The sequence below is a fragment of the Enhydra lutris genome, unplaced genomic scaffold, assembly GCF_002288905.1.
Source record: "Enhydra lutris kenyoni isolate GAN:26980312 unplaced genomic scaffold, ASM228890v2 scaffoldscaffold54, whole genome shotgun sequence".
Taxonomy (NCBI): Eukaryota; Metazoa; Chordata; class Mammalia; order Carnivora; family Mustelidae; genus Enhydra; species Enhydra lutris.
This window is the reverse complement of record NW_019154138.1, coordinates 2,820,309-2,839,370: the sequence shown is the minus strand read 5'-3', so window position 1 is coordinate 2,839,370 and position 19,062 is coordinate 2,820,309. Positions and strand designations below refer to the sequence as shown.

At 52.9% G+C, this 19,062-nt stretch overlaps 1 protein-coding gene across 2 annotated transcripts in view; it reads left to right on the top strand.

The window, feature by feature from the left end:
* The window catches only part of LOC111157369 (zinc finger protein 423), a 279,005-nt gene that overhangs the window by 205,178 nt on the left and 54,765 nt on the right, over window positions 1-19,062 (top strand). The gene's annotated exons all lie outside the window — the stretch shown is intronic.

Below are 19,062 nucleotides of genomic sequence, written 5' to 3'. Positions count from 1 at the left end.
CCCTGTGCCTGCTTCTCACACACATTCACAACCAGGTGCTGGGTGAAGGTGAGACAGTGACCCGAGAAGCCTGTGCTCGAGGCAGCTGTGCCGGGGTCACGTGTGGGCGCTGGGGTCGGGGCGGCCTTTCGCTGAGGAGCAGGATGGAGCCTGTCCCGGCCTCTGGCTCCTGGTGTCACAACTGTCTACATAATTCTTTCAACTCCACAGCCATCCGGTCCAGCCCTGATCTGGAAACCTCTTACAGAACATCTGTTTTCCTCCTCAATCAATACGCTCCCCAAAGAGGACCAACTTGCAAAATAATATATATAACATCAAACATGCTATCCGAATTCAATTAAGTGATTTGGTTGGGGAAGGGTTTGTGGTAATTAAACATACTGTTTTGGGGCAAATTGTAGCAAAGTAGTTCATTCTTCATTAATAGGCACCTCTCTTGACTTCCCATGAGCTGATAGAGAGAGAGAGAGAGAGAGAGAGGGAGGGAGAGTAGGAAGGGACAAGGGAGGGGGAAGTAGTTGAATACCCCCCACTCAGCATGATTTATGCCCACCGTCACGGGCTTGGATTTCCAGCTCTCTCATGCTACGTGACCACAGTGAAGTCACTTAACCTCTCTGAGCCTCAGCCATCTTGTCTGTAAAATGGGGAGCATAGTCCCCATCTCACAGCACTGCTGTGAAGACTGATGCAGTGAATGAACACGCACAGCTTCTGGCACATGGTGACCCATCATGGAAGGGCCATGACGGTACCGAGGTCCATTGAGACTGCATGACTTCCGTCCCGTCAGTCAGGGCCCAATCAGAAGTCCTCTTTCCAGTGAGCCAGGGCCTGAAATGCATCTCAGAGTGTTCTTTCTCCCTAGCGTGTTTGTCCAGTTCTGGGAGCAGGGATGAGGCGCCTCCTGCCTTATTTCACTTCCTTATCCGTTATGCATGGCTCAGGGCCGCTCTGGAGGAGAGAAGGGCCAGCATGCGCGGACTCTGGCTACGGTTCCTGGCCTGCCCCTCCACGGTGCTGGGTCCCTGGGGCAGTTGTTGAAGCTCTTGCCTCACAGATTTTTGTTCTGTAAAATGGGGATGGTAAGAATTACTGCAGACCTCCTAGTGTTAAATGAATTTCATTGACGGCGAGCTCTTCCACAGGGCCTGGCCCACAGTGAGCTCCTGCTATGCGTTCTGTTATTCATTTATTTGCATTTTCAATTCAGAACGGCCCGTTTCAGTGGCCAGTGGTTTTCTGTGGGCGCTGGACTCCTCGGGCCAGGGCTAGTCACGGCCAGCATCTGTGGTAGCAGGTGCCACTTAATCAGGTGCTCCGCGTGGGTCTGTTCCAGCACCCCCAACCTATGTGTGACCTCTGCTTTTGTCTCCCACTGGGATGGGATGTCCCCCTGCAGAAGCCTGTGACATCTCGGGTTCCACGTTATCGTGTGTCTGGCTCTCATGTGCAAGGCTTATGCTCACGTTGTAGACAGCGGTAGTCACCAAAGACCTGGTGGAGGCGCTTCACAGCCCGGGTTTAGGATTTGTCGATGAGCTTGCTGTCATTTTCATCTTCAGGCGAAGACACTGAGGCTCTTAAAGTCACCTTGCAGGAGCCGTATGGGCCACTAGACAGCTGGAGGGCTGGGCTTGGTCCCCAAGACTGTGGGATTCCAAAGCAACACTCTTCTCCTTGCCGCGCCACCACCCAGGGAGACACAGCTTGTGAACTGGGCCCTCATTGGGTGTCTGCTCTGTGTAGACCACTTCCTATCCTCGATCTCTACTGGATTATCTGCAAGTCTTGGAGTGCCTCTGTGGGTCCCCCCAGTGGACCAGTCTGATCCTTACCTCCCTTTTCCTGGGCATCCGGAAAAGGCTCACTCAGGACACACTCCCCGGAAGACAGGAAGCTCGTTGGGAAGTTGTTTTCATGTGGACAAGAAAAGATGGCGGCCTGAGGGGAGGTGCTAGGGGCATAGGTGGAAAGCAGTGGGTGCATCCTGGAGAACTCAGGAACACCAGTGGTCCACACAGTAGGTGCTGGAGGAGTGGGGGTATAGTCTTTGGAGGAATAATGTTCTGAAGACTTCCTAGGAGGGGCTGCTGGGGCTTGATTTGATTCCCTAAGAAAGGCCAGGTCGTTTCAGACAGAAGGGACATGGAGAGCAAAGGTTTGGAGGTGAGAAGTGCTGTGACCAGCTGTGGAGACTGTACGAGGAGGCTGTGATGAGGCCCCTACCTACAAGGGGTGTGTGTTTTGGGGACTGTGGCCCAGAGTGGCTCAGGCAGAGTGACATTCAGCATCGAGCTATTCCGCAGAGTTGGGTGGGCTGTGAGTTGTAATGCTCAGGAGAGGCTGCCAGAAACCTGAGTGGGGGTGGGAGGTGATGGGCAACCCTCCCGACCCTGGCCTAAGCAGGGGTCATTTGTCATTCATTCATGCATTTGCAATACTGTAGGGCAGGAGAGCAGGGGGAGGGAGAGAGGGAGAAAGAGAGACCGACAGATGGACAGTAACGGGCAAAGCCATCCCATCCCTGGGAGGAACCAAAGATTTAGGAGGGACTCCGTTGTCAAAACGTTTGGAGTTCCAGGAGCTCAGACTCTGCCTCAATCAGGTTCACCAGGCCTGAAATGGACATTGTCAAGGCCCAGGTGGGCACAGCATTAGGACATGGCCTCCCCTCTGGAAAATGGCCACCAGCCCCTCCAGGCTCACATCCCCTCAAGCTCAACAAACCTGGGGGAAGAGTCTTTTATCTCCAGTCCGGAGATGGGCTCCGAGTGGCCAGGCCTGGGTCACATGTTCACCTGGGGCAAGGCAGGGAGGGGTGTCCACCTATGGAAGTCCCCCAAAGGACATCTGCGTGGTTGGCCCCCGAAGAAGGGAGACTAGATGCCCGCAAGAATGAACCCCAGTGAAGAAGAATGAAAGCCTCAGGAGTAGGGAACAGCTCTCCCCTGCAGGGCAGAAGCTGGCCTCCACAGAGAGGTGGGTCCGTGGGGAGAGGAGCTCTTCCAGGCCAAGAGATGATGAATCCTGGTGGAGGCTGGACCGGGCAAAGGGGGGGCCCTCGTCCTCTCTGGTTTCCTGGCCTCTCCTGCGCTTGATTTTCTTACCCCTGGACTGGATGTTCGCCCTTTGCACCCTCCCCAGCTGTCCCTGTGGAGAACATTCCAAGATGGGAATGGGGCCTTTTTGCTTCAGGCCCCCTGTGGTTCGATTCCTGTTTGGCCTCCACAAATGATGATGGAGATGGTGGTTCTTGCTTTTCCTTTTGAACCCTCCTGGCATCTGTCTGGCCTGCCTCTGTCTGGGTAGCGTGTGGTGTTTTCTGGGCGGAAACCCAAAGCTCACCCTCGTTCCTGCTTTGTGGAGCCACTTGTCGGCATCGCGGGGGATCGCTCTGGGAGCTGTGTACCTCCCTTTTGTCCCAAGAGGGAGACAGGTTGGTTTGGGAGATGAAAGGCTCGGCTAATAGTGGTCTGGGTCGCGTCAAAGCCAGCCCCAGCCAGGTGAGCTGGCGTGCCACAGCGGCCCGGGCGTGGGAAGTCCAGGTTGTGGGAGGCCTTGGCCCCAGTCCCAGCTCTGCTTCAACTCGCTGCTGCGGGTTTGCTGGCCTCTCCGTGCTTCGGTTTCCTCATTTGTCACAGGAACGCGAATGCCTCCCAAAGGGTCAAAGTGTGTGCAGAGTGCTGTTACCGGCTCTAGCGCTGTTCCGTCCAGTCCCTAGAGCCTTCGAAACAGCCTGGGAAGTTTCCCAGGGAGCTGACTCTGTCTCTGCCCCTTTCTGTCCCCTGGTTGGGGTGGGCGGCACTTGGAACACGTGGCCCTCATTCTGGGATGTACACCACTCCGCTGGGAGAGTCTGCTGGGGGACCCGTCGACCGGCTGCCTCCCTCAAGGTTGCTGCCCCCGCCGCGCCCCCCACAGCCCTCCCCTCACCCTCCCTGCCTTGTGAGGTGATGCTGGTCCCCGCTGCCACCTCCCCACGCCGGCCGCCGAGCCATTAGCCTCACTTCTCACTGGCTGCACATCAGCACAGTAATCATTTTCAGATTTACAAGCATTAAATATTTTAATTTAATGCCTTGGCTCTCTTGTAATTCATGCACTTAATTATATGATAATTACTCAAATGAAAGAGATACAGCTGCTGTCAGATCAATGCCGAGGGAAGACTGGGTGTGGAGCTGCACTGGTTTTGGGGAGGCGCCCCCCACCTTTACTCTGGGCTGTGCAGCCCCTCCTCCCCGAAGCAGTGCTGAGGCCAGGAACCTGCTCCTGTCTGAGCAGCAGCAGGGTGTGGGGGCTGCCCCGGCTGGTGACCCCAAGTCCTGGCAGACCGGAATCTGCTGACCGGTGGGCAGGGAGGGAGGACTCTAAGGCCTCCTTGTGTGGTCCAGAGCGAGCGCCTTCTCTGTGCCCACTCTAGGGGGCACCGGAGGCTGGGAATGTGGTCTGGGTTGCCGTCGCAGGTGGAGAGCCGGAGAACCTCTCTCCCCCAAGGATGGATGTCTGGGGGCGAAGCGTGGGGAGAGACTTCTGTGAGCATCTCCTCTAAGGATGGAGGGAGGCCTGGGCCCCCTCCCACGGACCACCGAGGGGTTTGCAGGTCCAGATCAGGGAGGGGTGAGTGCGTGGTGCTTTCTGGTTCCTGTCTCTCCTCCCCTTCCCGCCTCTGCCTTTCCTTTCCCCTCTGTTCTTCCATCCATTTCCTTTCTTTTTTGTTTCCTTGTTATTCTCCCTTTTTCTCTCTTTCCCCATTGACATCTAAACTTGGGTGTAGTGCCTGAAGGGTACTGGTTATTTTGTAAGAACTGGGACTGTTCCTCTTTCGCCCGAGTTTCAGCTCCCTCCTCCCCACCATGTTGGAGGAGCCCTGTCGGGGCTGACACTGCGGCGTGGGTCCCTTGGAGGCCTCTTCCGGTTGATGGCACCGGCCAACGTGCAAGGCAGGTGGCATTGCCTTGGGCCCGGCCTTCCTCTGGTCTGGGGCTGGCAGCCCTTCGGAGGTACTCTGCAAACCTGAGCCCGCTTCCTCGGGGAGTAAGGTCCCCTCTCTCTCAAGAATCGAAGCGAAGCACCAGGTAGAGGGGTCCTGGGGCCAAGCCCTAGTGACAGGGGCCTGCCATGTTGTGGTGTGAAGAAGCTGTCAGGAGGGCAGAATTTGCAAGCCATCGAGCAGTTTAGGCTTCTCAAAGTGTCTGGGAGTGGGGAGCCTCCTGGTGCAGGGGACAGCCCCAGCTGCTCCTGGCCCACACGTTTCCCGGGCATGGGCAGAAGCACCCGTTTGCACTGAAAAGGGTTACAAACGGTTTGCCCCGTATGCACACAATTTTCAGCTAGCTTACAGCAGCTGCGGCGCCGTGCTGGTAGATTAAAAGCAGCAACCAGCCCCAGAATGGAGTGTATTAGAACTCCTGCTGGGCCGAGCTGGGGAGAGGCCCACACAGCTGTCATCTAGGCCAAGTTTGCAACCGAAACCTCAAGAACAGGCTGGAACTCTGAGAAAAGTTAGCTTTCTAAATGAGGTGGCCGGCTGTTCATCGGGAGGGGGGTGGGCAGAGGGACAGGGGGAATGCGGGGGATTTAGAAGGTGAGGAGGAGGAGGGAGGAGATTGGTTGGGGGTGTCCCGCCTAGACTGGGAACTTTGTACTGAACTGGGGCCTCTGAGGCCAGGAACAAGGAGGCTACTGCCGGCGTGGGCCCCGCGGCAGCATGGTGTCCTGGCCTCTCCCAGTGCTTTGCTCCAGACAGCTGACCTGGGAGTCAGGTGAGTAAGAAAGACATCTAGGTGTTTCCACATCCTCTCCACAGGGCCCCAAGTGCTCAGGGCTCCCAGACTAAAATAACAAGGTGGCCCCTAGATTTGGGGGACTGCCCAGGTCTACCTGTGCCCAGGAAAAATTAGCTGTCCATCACCTGCCACCAGCTGACCTTAATTTCCCACTGGCTGCAGCACAGAGATCCAGGCTTTTCAACTTCAGTTTTGAGTTTTTTTTTTTTTGTTTTTTTTTTTTAAGGGATGTCGTTTCCTCTCACGATGAGAAAGGCTCTTGGCAGGGGTCTGGCTTTGGCCCATGAGTCTGACTTGAGGATGAAGTGGGGGTACTTCTCATTGTCATAGATGCCACCTGAGAGCCCATCTAGACCTCCCCATTCTTAGAAAAACCGCAATGCCAAGGGAGAAATCTGGGTGTGGCTTTTTGGGGAGATATGTTGTTAGTTTTGCAAAAATCAAAATGCTTCCCACCGGAAGGGCCAGGTGAGTTTTTACTGGGGGGAGGGGAGAGGACTCAAGTCAACTAACTTAGTACTATTATCATGATTATAAATAGTAGCGGGGCGCCTGGGTGGCTCAGTGGGTTAAAGCCTCTGCCTTCGGCTCAGGTCTTGATCCCAGCGTCCTGGGATCGAGCCCCGCATCGGGCTCTCTGCTCTGCGGAGAGCCTGCTTCCTCCTCTCTCTGACTGCCTCCCTGCCTGCTTGTGATCTCTCTCTCTGTCAAATAAATAAATAAAATCTTTTAAAAAAAATAGTAGAGCATAGGCCCCAAATTCAGTAGTAATTGTGTATGTGGATGATAGTGAATTCATTTCATGAGCGTGGGTTGCGCTAGTCTTCGGGCAAGCCCATCGGCCACGCGTGCGGGAGATCTGTAAGGATCGGAGTCACTTGGTCTTTGAGGAGGCACGAGCCCAGGCAAAGAGCCCACAGATAAATGCTTCTGGTGGCACACATCTACCGGGACACTCTCATGTCAGGAAGAGGTCTGCTTTCCAAAGCCACGATGCGTGCCCTCTGCCCATCAGATAGCAGGAAATGAGCTTAGTTTGTTAGTGGTATGATTTGAGGCTTCTGAGCAAATGTGGGGGTGATGGCGTGTTTCCTGATGTGCAATCAGATTGGAGGCGTTGGAGGTGTTTGCTCGGATTCCTGAGCTGGCCCTGCTGGTGGGATGGGTGGAAGCTCGTGGCAGGCTGGGGAGAGGCAATGGCCACAGACTCGTGCGATTGGCTTGGGCCACCGTGGCCCAAGGATGTGGGTGAGGGCATCCAGACGGGTGTAAGCGGCCAAGCACAGAGCTCTGGGAAGCAGGTTGTAGACCTACCTTGGAGTCCTAGCTCTGCCTCTGGTGGTCTGCATAACTTTGGGCAGGCTGTGTAACCTCCCTGTGCCCATTTCCTCCTCTATAAACTTAGGGTAAGGATAGCAATGGTCTCATAGGGCTGTCGCAAACATTAAAAGAGGTAACATGTAGAATGCTTGTCACTTCATCTGGGCGTTAAGTACCCAGTGAATGTGAGCAGTTTGGTCACAGTCCTGTTTAAACTAGACGAGTTTGATAAGAAATTTAGAACCTTAACGCATCTGGAGTCCATTTACCAGTCTCTTCCACAAATACCCAGATTTCCTTGCATGCCTGCCATGATGGGAAGCTCACCCCCAGACTGCCATTACAATCATAGACAAATTTCTTGGACCCAGTTTCCAAACTCTGTACCTTTTTTTTTTTTTTTTTTTTTTTTTCCAGTTCTCACCTGCTACAAAGACTTTCCTGACTTTCAGGTATATGCCCAAGCTGTCACCCACTGGGTGCTTACTAGGGGCCAAGGGCCATGCCACGCACTGTCCATACATTACCTCAGTCATCTTAGGGGAAGGTATTATTTCACCTCCATTTTACTGATAAGCAGACGGTCAGAGAGTTGACTTGTGCAAGGGTCACATGGATCTAGGTGGGCTAGCTGGGACTGAGATCGGGTCTGTCTGATGTCCAAACCCTTGTTCTTAACCATTATCCTTTCCAAGCAAGCTCAAAACCCACCAACACTCCTTTGATCTTTTTCTCTGCATCTTCCCTCTCAAGCCCAGTAAGCCTACCTTCCCACAGTGGTCTCTTCTCATTGCTGTTTTCGTTGCGTGATTTGGGGAAAGTGTGTACTGCTGTTACCTTGAGCAAGATGCTCTCTATCCGGCATCTCACAGCATCGTGAAGCTGGTCGGATAACTTCTGTCTGCAGGAGACAGAAGCCACTCACCACTGTTATATAGTCTCTTAAATTAATAAAAGCAATAATCTGATAAACTGGTTATTATAATTTATCCACATAAAGCAGAGCCATGTGCCTGGATTGTCAGACGGGCCTCAAACTGGTAGAAAATAGCCAGCAATTACCAGAGGCTCAGCGAGCAGGGCTGCTGCAGTCCTGTGGTCTTCAAATTAGGAGAAATAATGAATGCATCCAGAACACATCCATTTTCAGCAAGTGCTGCATGGATTATAAAATTTATTATCAATAAAATTATTCATTTGTGCCTTATACCGCACTTAATGCACCTGAAGTGAGAAATTAGAAGTGTGTTTAATTCTGGGGTTGGAAGAAAATACAAGTGCAGCAAATTTGCAGTAATAGGAGAAAGTTAATGCCTGGCAAAAAGAAATCAATTTAGCTATTGCTATTATATTTGGGGACAGGAGGTTGGTTTTTCTTCCTTTTTTTTTTTTTTAAATTATAAAAGCATACAGGTTCACTTGGATCCCTGCTTCTAGTCTTGCTTTCAAAGACATATTTAATGCAAAGGTATGAATTAGGGGGAATGTATAAATATGAATAACTTGTGTGTGTAACGTCTGTCTATACCTAGACATACAATATACGCGTTATCTGTAAGATTTGTATATAAACTGATATTTTTATTTCTCCGTACGTTGGTAACGCAGACATCATTTCTCCATGCATCGGTAACACACACATAGACACACGCATGCAGAGTGATGCATGTGCTGGTAAATATTTATTTATTTATTAAAGATTTTATTGATTTACTTTGAGAGAGAGAGAGAGAGTGTGCGCACTTGCAAGTGGGGTGGTGGGGGGAGGGAGAGGGAGAGAGAGAATCTCAAGGCACCCAGGCATCCTGCTTGTAGATATTTAACAACTAGCTGTCTGGGGGAGGAAAAAAAAAGAATTCTGATTTGCAGCATTTGCCAATTTCTGTGGTGTAAATATTCCCACCATGGCCGATGTTGAGCTCTTGGTGTGACTTCATGGAGCTTGAGGCTCGGATGGGAGGCACACCGCCTGCTCTCAGGAGCCCGTCCTCGCTGCACCGCGATTTCGTACACCTACAGAGCCAACAGCGCATGGGTGGTGAAGGCAAAAAAGAAAGGAGGTGTGACTCGCCTCCATCCGCTGGGGCCCTGAGTGTCATCTGTGTGTTTTTGCTGAGCGTCAACCTCCTTTGGTGAATTTGCACGGATACGTGATGCGAGGGAAAGAGCCGGCCTCCTCCCCTGGAAGCATGGTGACTTTATGTTCATGAGGTTCCCGAGGAGAAAGGGAGGACGGAGGGAGAGCGGAGGTGAAGGAGGAGGGGGGCGGGCTCCGGGCCCCCGCTTCCCCTCGCATTAGCAGCGCCGTGCGTCTTCAGGATGCCCGGCAGACTGGCCTCGGTTTCTATCCAGCCATTGTTCTTTTCTGCACCGCGTTTGCACACTGTGGCGCGTCGGGGGAATTTCAGCAGTTGGAATATACATGAAAAGAGTTCCGCTCCACTTTCATAAGGTCCCTGGACGGCTCGGACGAGGCCTCAAGGCCCCATGGTAGAGCCGGTACCGCATTCATATTCCTTCCCATCACCGCACACATGATAGCACAGAGCCCAGACCAATTGAAAACTTGACAGTAAGCCTTTTGATTTTGCGGGGAAACCTTCATCATGCTGGGAGAGGGAAGGGAATATAACCCAAACTGGACTTCATACTGTGGCAAGCTTGAAATCCCAGCCCCACCGCAGAGCCGGCTGATTGGAATAGTTGGAAACTGTGTCCAGGAATTCGGCTGCAAGAACTTGGCTCGCAGCAACTTCTGCCTTTTTGAAAGAAAAATTGTCCACTGGGAGAGCCACTTGGGGCCTGGGTTTAATCTGTCCAGGCAGTGAAGATTCACGGAAATGATCGGCCAAGTTTCCCTAAAATGTTCAGAGCTCCTGCCTACGTGGGGACCCTCGTGGGACGAGAGAAGCAGGCTCGACGGCTCCCGGTGACGGCTACTGTCACTGTCGCGACTGTGGCATTGTCACTGGCTCTGACGCTATTGCTGTTTTGCTAATCGCCAACCTGCTGCTCGTGAGCTAGCGGAGTCTGAGAAGCACACACAGCTGCACAGAGCATGCGCTCTTTCTGGGAACCCCAGCCTGCTGTGACGGGGAGGTGTGTTTTTGGGTACGCCTTTCACCCCCAGCGAAGCCATCATGCCATTTAGGGGCCCCAAGGGCTGAAGAGAGGCTGACCTTGAAATCGTGGCCATGCACTTGGCAAACCCACAAGCAGCGGCGCTGCCTCTGCTGGGGGAGGGTCTGCTGCTTCGCTGAACTGGGATGGTGCGGATGGCACTCATCTTTGTCTGAAGATGCTCGGGAATGAGGGACCCTGACATGAGCACCCATGAAAGTCAAGGATCTCCACTGTCATTGCCCGGGACATCGTGATGATGCAGGCTCTTGGGAGAGAGACAGAGACGTCAGAGGTGTCGAGACAGGGTTGGGTTGGAGTAATTTCTGCCAGTAATACTGGGGTGGGGGGGGGGGGGCAGCTCTTGCCATTTGTCCCCAGGCTGATAATTGCACCCACCTTCCCTTACTTACCAAAAGAGCCTTCTCTTTTCTTTTTTTCTTTTTATTTCCCATGCTCTGCTTGGTCCCCTGACCTCATCTGGCCTAGTTTCCTCAGGTGACTGGACAGAGTGTGGCTCTGTGTGCCGAGTGGGGAGGACCGAAGCTGGAAGTGGCAACACCCAGAGGTGCAGTCCTGGCTTTTGGCTGTTTTGCGTTGTGAGGTTACAGGTGAGGTCGGTAGATCTCACTTTCCTAATGTGTGGGCCTCAGTTTCCCTATGTGTGAGATAGAAAGCAGGCTCACTCAAATACACTCCAGCCTCCCTAGTGGCACTTGGGAGTTGAGCGACATAGTGGGGAGATGGACAGTGGGAGGTGTGCTTAGAGCCCAGAATTCTCCACCATGGGGGCAGCCTGGGCTGGGAGGGACTTCCGGAGGCTCCTCAGCAGCTCAGGGTGTGGCACCACTTTGAACAGCCCCCACCTCTGAGACCCATTTTCCAAGTGGTCATGACAGGCATTGCAGGGCCTGGCTAAGGGGGTCCCCCTTCTTCAATCCCAGATACACCTTGGTGCTTCCCGATGCCAAGGCGATTCAGGGAACGTCAGGAACCTAGTAATTTCTCAGCTGGGGAGCGTTGTAAAAATAAATGTCTTTTGGAGGTTGAAAGGTTGTCAAATACACACTGAGCCTAATTGGGTCCTCAAAATGTGCAGTTCCTGCTGATTTTCATGGAAGGTGTGTGTGTGTGTGTGTGTGTGTGTGTGTATCTCTGGGAGAATTGGGCAAATGATAACTTTTGAGATGTGTAGATGTGCTCATTGCCTGGATCTATGGATAGGTCCCCGGTTGAGCAAAGGGCAAAGGATTTCCCCTCCATATGGGGCGGTCCCCTCAGCCACTTCTGGGCTGACTCCCCTTATCCTGGATCATCCAAGTTGGGAAGTGACTTGGGACTTCTGCCAGCCCAGCCTGGAGTGGTGACCATGAACCTTTGCTCACACCGTGGGACTTTCTCCCCCACCAGAGTAAGCACCATGACACTAGTTAATACTGCTTGAGTGATGGGCCTAGAACAGTTTTGGTGCTTTACATATTTATCAGCTCATTTAAATCACCGTTTAGCGCTACTCAGAGTTTACAGGGCTCAAATGCTATGCGGCTGTGCGCTTTGCCCACTATTCTAGGGGCCCTCAGGATCTATCCATGAGCTCAAGTTAGGAACACCTGCCTTAGAACGTTGACTGTGGGGGCTCCGAATTGATTTAAAAAGCAATCCTTGTTTCCACTTTACGGAAGGCAAACCTGACTTCAGAGACCCTGTGCTAGGAGCGACACCGTGACTCTGGTCCCACAGCTGGTCTGTTTCGTTTTCTCTGCAGCCAGACGCGCATCCCTTCCCTCCTTGGTCCTTGGGCTGGTTCCCATCACTCTACTGCTTCAGGGCCCCGGGGTTCCCAGCCTCAGGCCCTCTCCTCAAACCTAGCTTCCAGCCATCGGCTGCCTTGCTAGCACAGTCTGGGGGGTAATGAGGAGTTGGGGCTCTCCTGAGAGATGGCAGGGTAGAACCTCTTCTCTCCTGATCTTCCCAGCTTGCTGGACTCCGTTCATCCCATGAGTGGGGAGGGGCCCCTCTGACACTGTGTGCCTGCCTGGGAGAGGAGCTGCGTCCAGTGCTAGGCGTTGCGAAGGACTGGATGCCTGCCCAGCCGCCCCATCGCCGTACAGCTCACCCGATCCTGCAACAGACATGCCTCCCGTGGCCCTTAGGTGAAGGAATATCTCATTCCCTCACCAGATCCAGCCTCTGGCCATGCCACCCTTGGCTTCCTGGGCTCCTGTGCACCCATTGCAGGACTACGGGGTCCGAGGGCCGGGGCGGGGTCTGAGGGCTGGAGCACTGCTCCGGCACCGCCCGCCCCAGCCCCTGGGTGCCTCTGCCTCCTTCCGCCCCAGCCCCCCCAGCCCTCTCCTCTGTCACTGATTGTTTGTGCAGTGAAGACAGCCAACCCGGGGAGGAGGAGCAGGCACTGGGCTGCAGCTCTGGCCCCCATCCTCCTGCCAGGCGCTCATTTGTATGCAGAAGGGATTAGGCGGAATTTACCGTGGCCTCACCCTGGGGAGCTGCTCGTGCCCTAGGAATGCTCTCCGAGGCGGTGTGCAGTTGGTAAGATTAGAACAGGCCCTTCTGCCGCCGCACACGCCCTGGTCACTCTCCAGGCCGCCGACATCGAAATCATTCTCATTTATAACCTTTTTGATCATCCAGCCTCAAAGAGGGCCCGCCTTGTATGACAGCGGGCACCAAAATGGCCCAATTATTTGGAGGAGGAGGGAGCAGCTGAAAACAGTCAGATGTGAGAGACAGGGCACTTGATCTGGGCTCCTGGCTTTTTTTCCCTGGCTTCTCCCACCAATATTTTTACAGCTGTTGACATATATTGAGTTGCATGTGCCTGGGCTAGATCCCCGCGGTACTGTTTCAAAGATCTGTTCACCATAAAGTGTGCTGTTCTCAAGTAAATGACTGACTTCAAGAAAGCACAGTAGTTTAAATGTTACTATAAATACAGGAGCTAAGACATTTTAATTATAATTTTTGAGTTATACAGTGTTCTGTAAGTACACCAGGCATTTACAAAAGGACTTGTGTGGTGCTCCAAGACACGGTGCTCTCTTGTGGATAAAGAAGTAACTGCATGCGGACGGTGTCTGCAGGTCGGGGGTGGGGATGGCTGGACCCCTGTTTGCTCCTGGCCAGGAGGGGTCGGGGAGGAGTCCTTGGAGGTCTGTGTTCTGGGCATTGGGATCCATTGCACACGTATGGATGGAGCACCTGGTGTGCAGAGTCCTGCACCGAGGGCTCTGGGGGCCTCAGTGGACAGGCCAAAACCTGCACCCTCACATTGATCAGCCTGTAGGAGAGGACAAGCCAGCAAAGCAATGTGAGAGCCGCCAGGGTAAGAAGATGGGTACGCGAGTGCTAAAGAAGGGCCATCCGATTCTGCTGACAGCGAATGGACAGAAAGTTCTAGGGGAAGGCCAGGGCTTTGGAGAAGGGGGGATGCCTCGCTCTGCCTTGAAGGGTGAGAAGAGCCACAGGGAATGAAGCGAACAAAAGCCAAGTCTGTCTTCGGTGTGCAAGCAGATGCTCTGAGCAGCCTTCACCCGCCGCCGTGACTCTGTCTCTGAGGCCCCAGAAGTCCCTCGCACTCCGCAACTCAGAAGCTCCAAGGGGCCAGGGAGATGTTCCTGCCTGGTGGGCTTGAAAACTCAGCCCTCGGGAGAGTCGGGTGAAGAGAAGTCTTAGATGAGAGGAGAGAGGAGTCAGCCTGCGGCCGTCATGTTGTTGTAGTTTTGATGGGTGTGACCTTTGGGCCATCCCCTTGGTTATGCCCCAGTGCTAAGGCACTGGGTTAAGGGACAGGTGCATGACCACGATCCATCCGCCATCAACCCGTGATGCATTCCTCCACTACCCCATCTGTTCATTATCATCCTTCTCTTCTCATTCATCCATCCCTCCACCCACCAGCCCATCTAGTCACCTCGACACTCATTATCCGTCTGCTTATTCATCCTTGCATCTACCGTCCATGTAACCGCTCACCCACCATCCTTTCCGTCCACCTATCTGTCTGTAATCCCTGAAACATTATAGCTCAGGAATTAAAACCAGAAGTTCTGCAATCTGGTTTCTTGAATTCAAATCCAATCCCTGTCACTTCTAGTATTATGTCCTTGGGCAAGCAAGCTACTTAACCTGTGAGTTAACCCTTTTAGTCTGTACCACGGGGGAAAAATAATGGAGGCTAGCACAAGTGTGTTGCAGAAATTAAATGAGATACTACTTACAAGGTGCTTGGCACAGTGCCTGGCACATAGTAAGACCTCCGTTAAGTGCTGGTTTTGTTTGCCGAGTGACACCAAGTGCCAGGCGGTGTTCCACAGCCTGGAGTGAACTCCTTAGTGCTCCAGGCATAGACTAGAGTGGTTCCTCCTGGGAACCAAGGGCTTCTGCCTCATAGTAAGGGCTGGCATTCGAGCAGGAGGGACCTGTGACACAAACATGAAGGACTGTTCAGGAATGGCCAGCATATTTTGTTTTTATTGCTGTTTATATCCAGCCCTACCCTGTGTTTAGTGTAGGTGTGTTTGCCCCCATCCATGAGATGTCTTAAAATTTTTTTTAGCAATTAATTATGAAATAAACATACAAAATACCCAAGAAAGGAAACTCCTTGGCGAGGTGTCTAAGATCCCAACCGCCATCTTGACAAAGCCCTTAATTTGAAGATGCCATTTGGACTGCATGGACTCGATACCCCTACGTTCTAATTCGCTTATTCTTAGACTGTTGTCTCACATCGTTCTTCAACGTATACATGTTGAGCACCAACTGTATACCAGGCATCTTGCCAGGTGGTTTTGTCTTTAAGATCTCATGTGACTTCACGTAAGATTTATGTCTCCAGAGCGAAATAGAACAAAACCTTGACAGTAGCTTTCAAAGAGAGGGGAATCGAGGGTGATCTTCATCTGTTTTAGTACTTTGTGAATTTTCTAGAACAACCACACTGTGCTTTCATATCAGCAGAAAGTCCAAGTAAAAACAATCCGGTAAAGTCTGAGCCCCTAGCCTCACAGAGCTGACAGCCAAGCAGGAAAACAACCATTTATGCCAAAGTGGTGACATAGGATTGTAGGATTATACTAATGTGACTGCGCTCTCTGAAAACAAGTGGAATTCTGAATGGCTGGCCCTCGGGGCACCTGGGCACACATCAGCCATTGCCTAGTCGATTCCTGGCGCTTAGAACACCCCATCCAAATTCAGTTAAATTATCTAGGACCAGGCAGGGAGAGGGTGTTCAGCCAGCCTGTTTGGGAAGTAGCTGGGATTTGGGGAGCTCTGCCCTCTGTCACCTGTTTGAAGATGTTGAGTGAGCATGGCCATCGAGGCAGGCTGTGGGGGTTGGCGGTAGCAGGAGTCCTGCCTTTCAGATCTGGCGGATATACAGAAGACGATGCTTGCTGGGAGCTGAGGGGCACTGCTATGCTGGGCTTCATCACCTGAGGGGGTCTAAGAGTGCAGAAGGGGTGGGGAGTGTTCTAGCAAGCCCTAGAACTTCCTGTCCTTCCGCTGAGAATCTGGAGGCAGCAGCTATGGTGATATGTGTCCTGCTCACTTGTGGCCTTGGGTTTGGGAGACACATAGGATGGTCTTTGGTGCTCTGTCAGCGTGGACATGCCATAGTCTCAGTCCTTACATAGGAGAGAAAAGAAGTCATCGTTTTGGGGGGACCAGGAAGCCCAGAAACAGAATGGGTGCTAGGGATAGGGTGTGGGTTGTCCTGCCCCCAGGGAGGGACTGTGCTAGGAGGAGATGCACCCTTCCCCTGTCACTGTTGGGAACACGACTTTGAGCTCTGGTACCATCATATCACCCTTGGGGGCTTCCGTTTTCTGTCAAATGGGGAATCTTTCCCTCACTTCATCTTGTGAGTGTTGTCACTCAAGAAAAAGGCTGTGGAAGCATTTTGGAAACTGGAGAGCTTTGTACCTGCGAAAAACCATAATTCACGGAGACTTTTAAAACCATCAGCTGATTTAAGAGTGATTGTTATGAGGAAATATGTATCAGATTGAAGGCCATAATACCTTCTATTTGTTTGTATTTTTTTTTTTTTAAAGATTTTATTTATTTATTTGACAGAGAGAAACCACAAGTAGGCAGAGAGGCAGGCAGAGAGAGAGGAGGAAGCAGGCTCCCTGCTGAGTAGAAAGCCCGATGTGGGGCTTGAACCCAGGACCTGGGATCATGACCTGAGCCGAAGGCAGCGGCTTAACCCACTGAGCCACCCAGGCGCCCCTATTTGTTTGTATTTTTAATGACCATAATCTTGAAGCTGCTGTCCATTATCGAGACACAGTACTGGTCCAGACACTAGGCACACGTCATCCCTAACCCTTATAATGTCCCTGCAAGGTAAGGTAAGTGTCACTTGTCATTTTCCCGCGGTGGAGTCGGAATTTGAGCCCAGCTCCTTCGGCCTTCAGAGCTCATACCCTTTGTGTTTGGTCTTCATGCTCCTGAAAGCGCCTCTGGTTTTGTAAAATGAATTTCAGTCGTCATAACAATCCCGAGAGAGCCACTATTTTGTACCCATTTTAGAGCCAGGGATAGACCTAACAGTATTTCAGATCTAGGGACTGTATGTTCTAGCTCACCCTGTCAACACTGATCTTCAGGACACAGTGGGTCCCGGAGTGGCCAGGGAAATGGGTTCTCCTGCATCCCTATTCCCTCCTAGATGGGTCAGAGGGAACCCTGGCAGAGGGGTGCCCCGAGTGTCTCTTTCACCTTGAGGGCTTCCAGCCTGGCTTCCGAATGAGAGGCTGCGAGGTGCTGTCCATCACCTGGGATCACGCATGTGGTTTTCTCTTTTTCTTCCTGCCCTTCTGGAATGACACACTTGCGCTTGTCCCTTTGGTTTAGCCAGAAACAGAAAGTGTGTCTTCTCAAATGCAGACTGACGTGCTTCTTTTATAAATTCTTGGGCATTACTATTGATTTTTGGCTGAGGGTTTCGAAATCCTGTGTCTAGGACTCAGGAGATTTCCCTGCTGCAGTAATAATGCATTGTCATTCTTAATATCTCTAGTCTCTGACACAATATTCATATCAGGCTGCCGAGGAGTGGCGTCAGCATGGCCTTGGGGACGGCGGCGGGGCTGGCGGCAGGGGCGCATGGGCACCTCCCTCTCGCTCCAGCCCGTCTTCTCACCATTTGAAGGAGCCCAAGGTGAAAGCATGGGGGCACCGTGTGTGTGAGTGGTGGACTTTTACCCCTTTCCCTGCATGGCTTTCTCTGAGGCCCAGAGAGGGGCAGGGGCTTGTCCAAGGACACACAGTGAGTCGGAGCTGAAACTTGGGCCTCCTCTGCCTTTCTTCTACCTGGTTATTCAGGTGCCGCTGACTCTGTGTCTACGAGGGGCGAGGCATGAACAACAGCAAGTGAGGTGGCCTGCCTGGGGACAGTGGGGGCTCCTGTGTCCTAGCAGAGAGCCCGGGTCTCACCACTGTAGTCCTGGGGGATCGCGTCTTGGAGAGTCCAGATGTTCTGGGTTTTCGACAGACGCCCCCAATCCAGATTTTAATATAAAATTTCTGGCTGTTTTAAATGTTGGGAACTCATTACCAGCCACCCCCCACACTCACAGAATGTGACCCGCAGAGAAAACCACAGCTGTGGTTGAGGGCTGGAATGGCCATGCCCTGTGTCCCAGCCAGAGTCGGGGGCTGCTTGGTTGATCCGCTTGTGAGAACACGTTGCCGGTCCAGAATCGGGGGCACAACCCCATCTTCCCTCTGGGTCCTTGTGTTCAAGCCCCTTCCCCTACCTGAGCCACCCGTGCTCCTGAGGGCTTTCTTACTCTTCCGGTGGGGAAAGAGCTGGCCCTCTGGGATCCAGGCTTGTCGCACCCTGTGCGTTTTGAAGTGTGTGCAGGCTTGACCCCGCCCTTCAGGCCTGGCTGTCCTTTGTCCCCGCGCTGTGAAGAAGACAGAGCTACTAGCCTGGCCTCCAGGACCTTCCGGGCGAGCCACTGAATAGGTTCCCACTGAGGGATTGTTTTTCTAGTTCTTGGAATTGATGCCGCTTAGACCATAAAAATAAAAGGCCCGTGTCCTCGATACTTCGAGCTGTCTTGTGAATGAGCGGATGTGCTGGGGGATGGAGGGGGTTGTGTTTTGAGGTCCTGAGAGGAACCAAGGCCCCGCAGCTTGCTGGAGTGACTGAGGCTACTGGACTTGAAGGGAGAGGCCTGTATGGGGGAAAGCCGACGGCTGGACATTTGAACTGGTGCTGTCAGAGATCTGGGAAAATTGGAGCAGCCAAGAAATGTCGTTTTCTTAGTTGCAAAATCATTTAGCCAAAATGGTAGGAAGTTGTGAGCAGGAAGGAGGGTGGCAGGAAGCATGCCTCTCACACATCATCCCGGTGGATGGGCCTTCATTGTGGGGACCCACCTGGACATGGGCCTGGGATGGCCAGTCTGTTGGGTACGTAAAGATGTCAAGGGGGAGCCCAAGCCTTGGGGAGGCTGTGCTGATTCTGCCCGGGGCATGGTGAGAAGCACCCCGCACTGTCCTCCCTGTGTGTCTGTGACGGTGTGTCGAGTCCCCACATCCCCCGCCATGGAGGGCTCCCTGCAGGAGCCAGGAGGAGCGCTGACCATCGTGGGGGACATGCCCTGCCCATCGGTGTGTCCAGCCCTGCCTGTGGACTGTCACGTGGACTCTTGCCAGCTGGCTGTGGGCAGGGGTTGGTGGCCCTCACAGGGAGATGGGTTGGGTCAAGCTCGCTCCAAAATTGTTGACCAAATGGGAGCTCTATGTGGGGCCCTGTCCTGTCCCTGTGTCCTTGTTGTTCCCGTGCCTC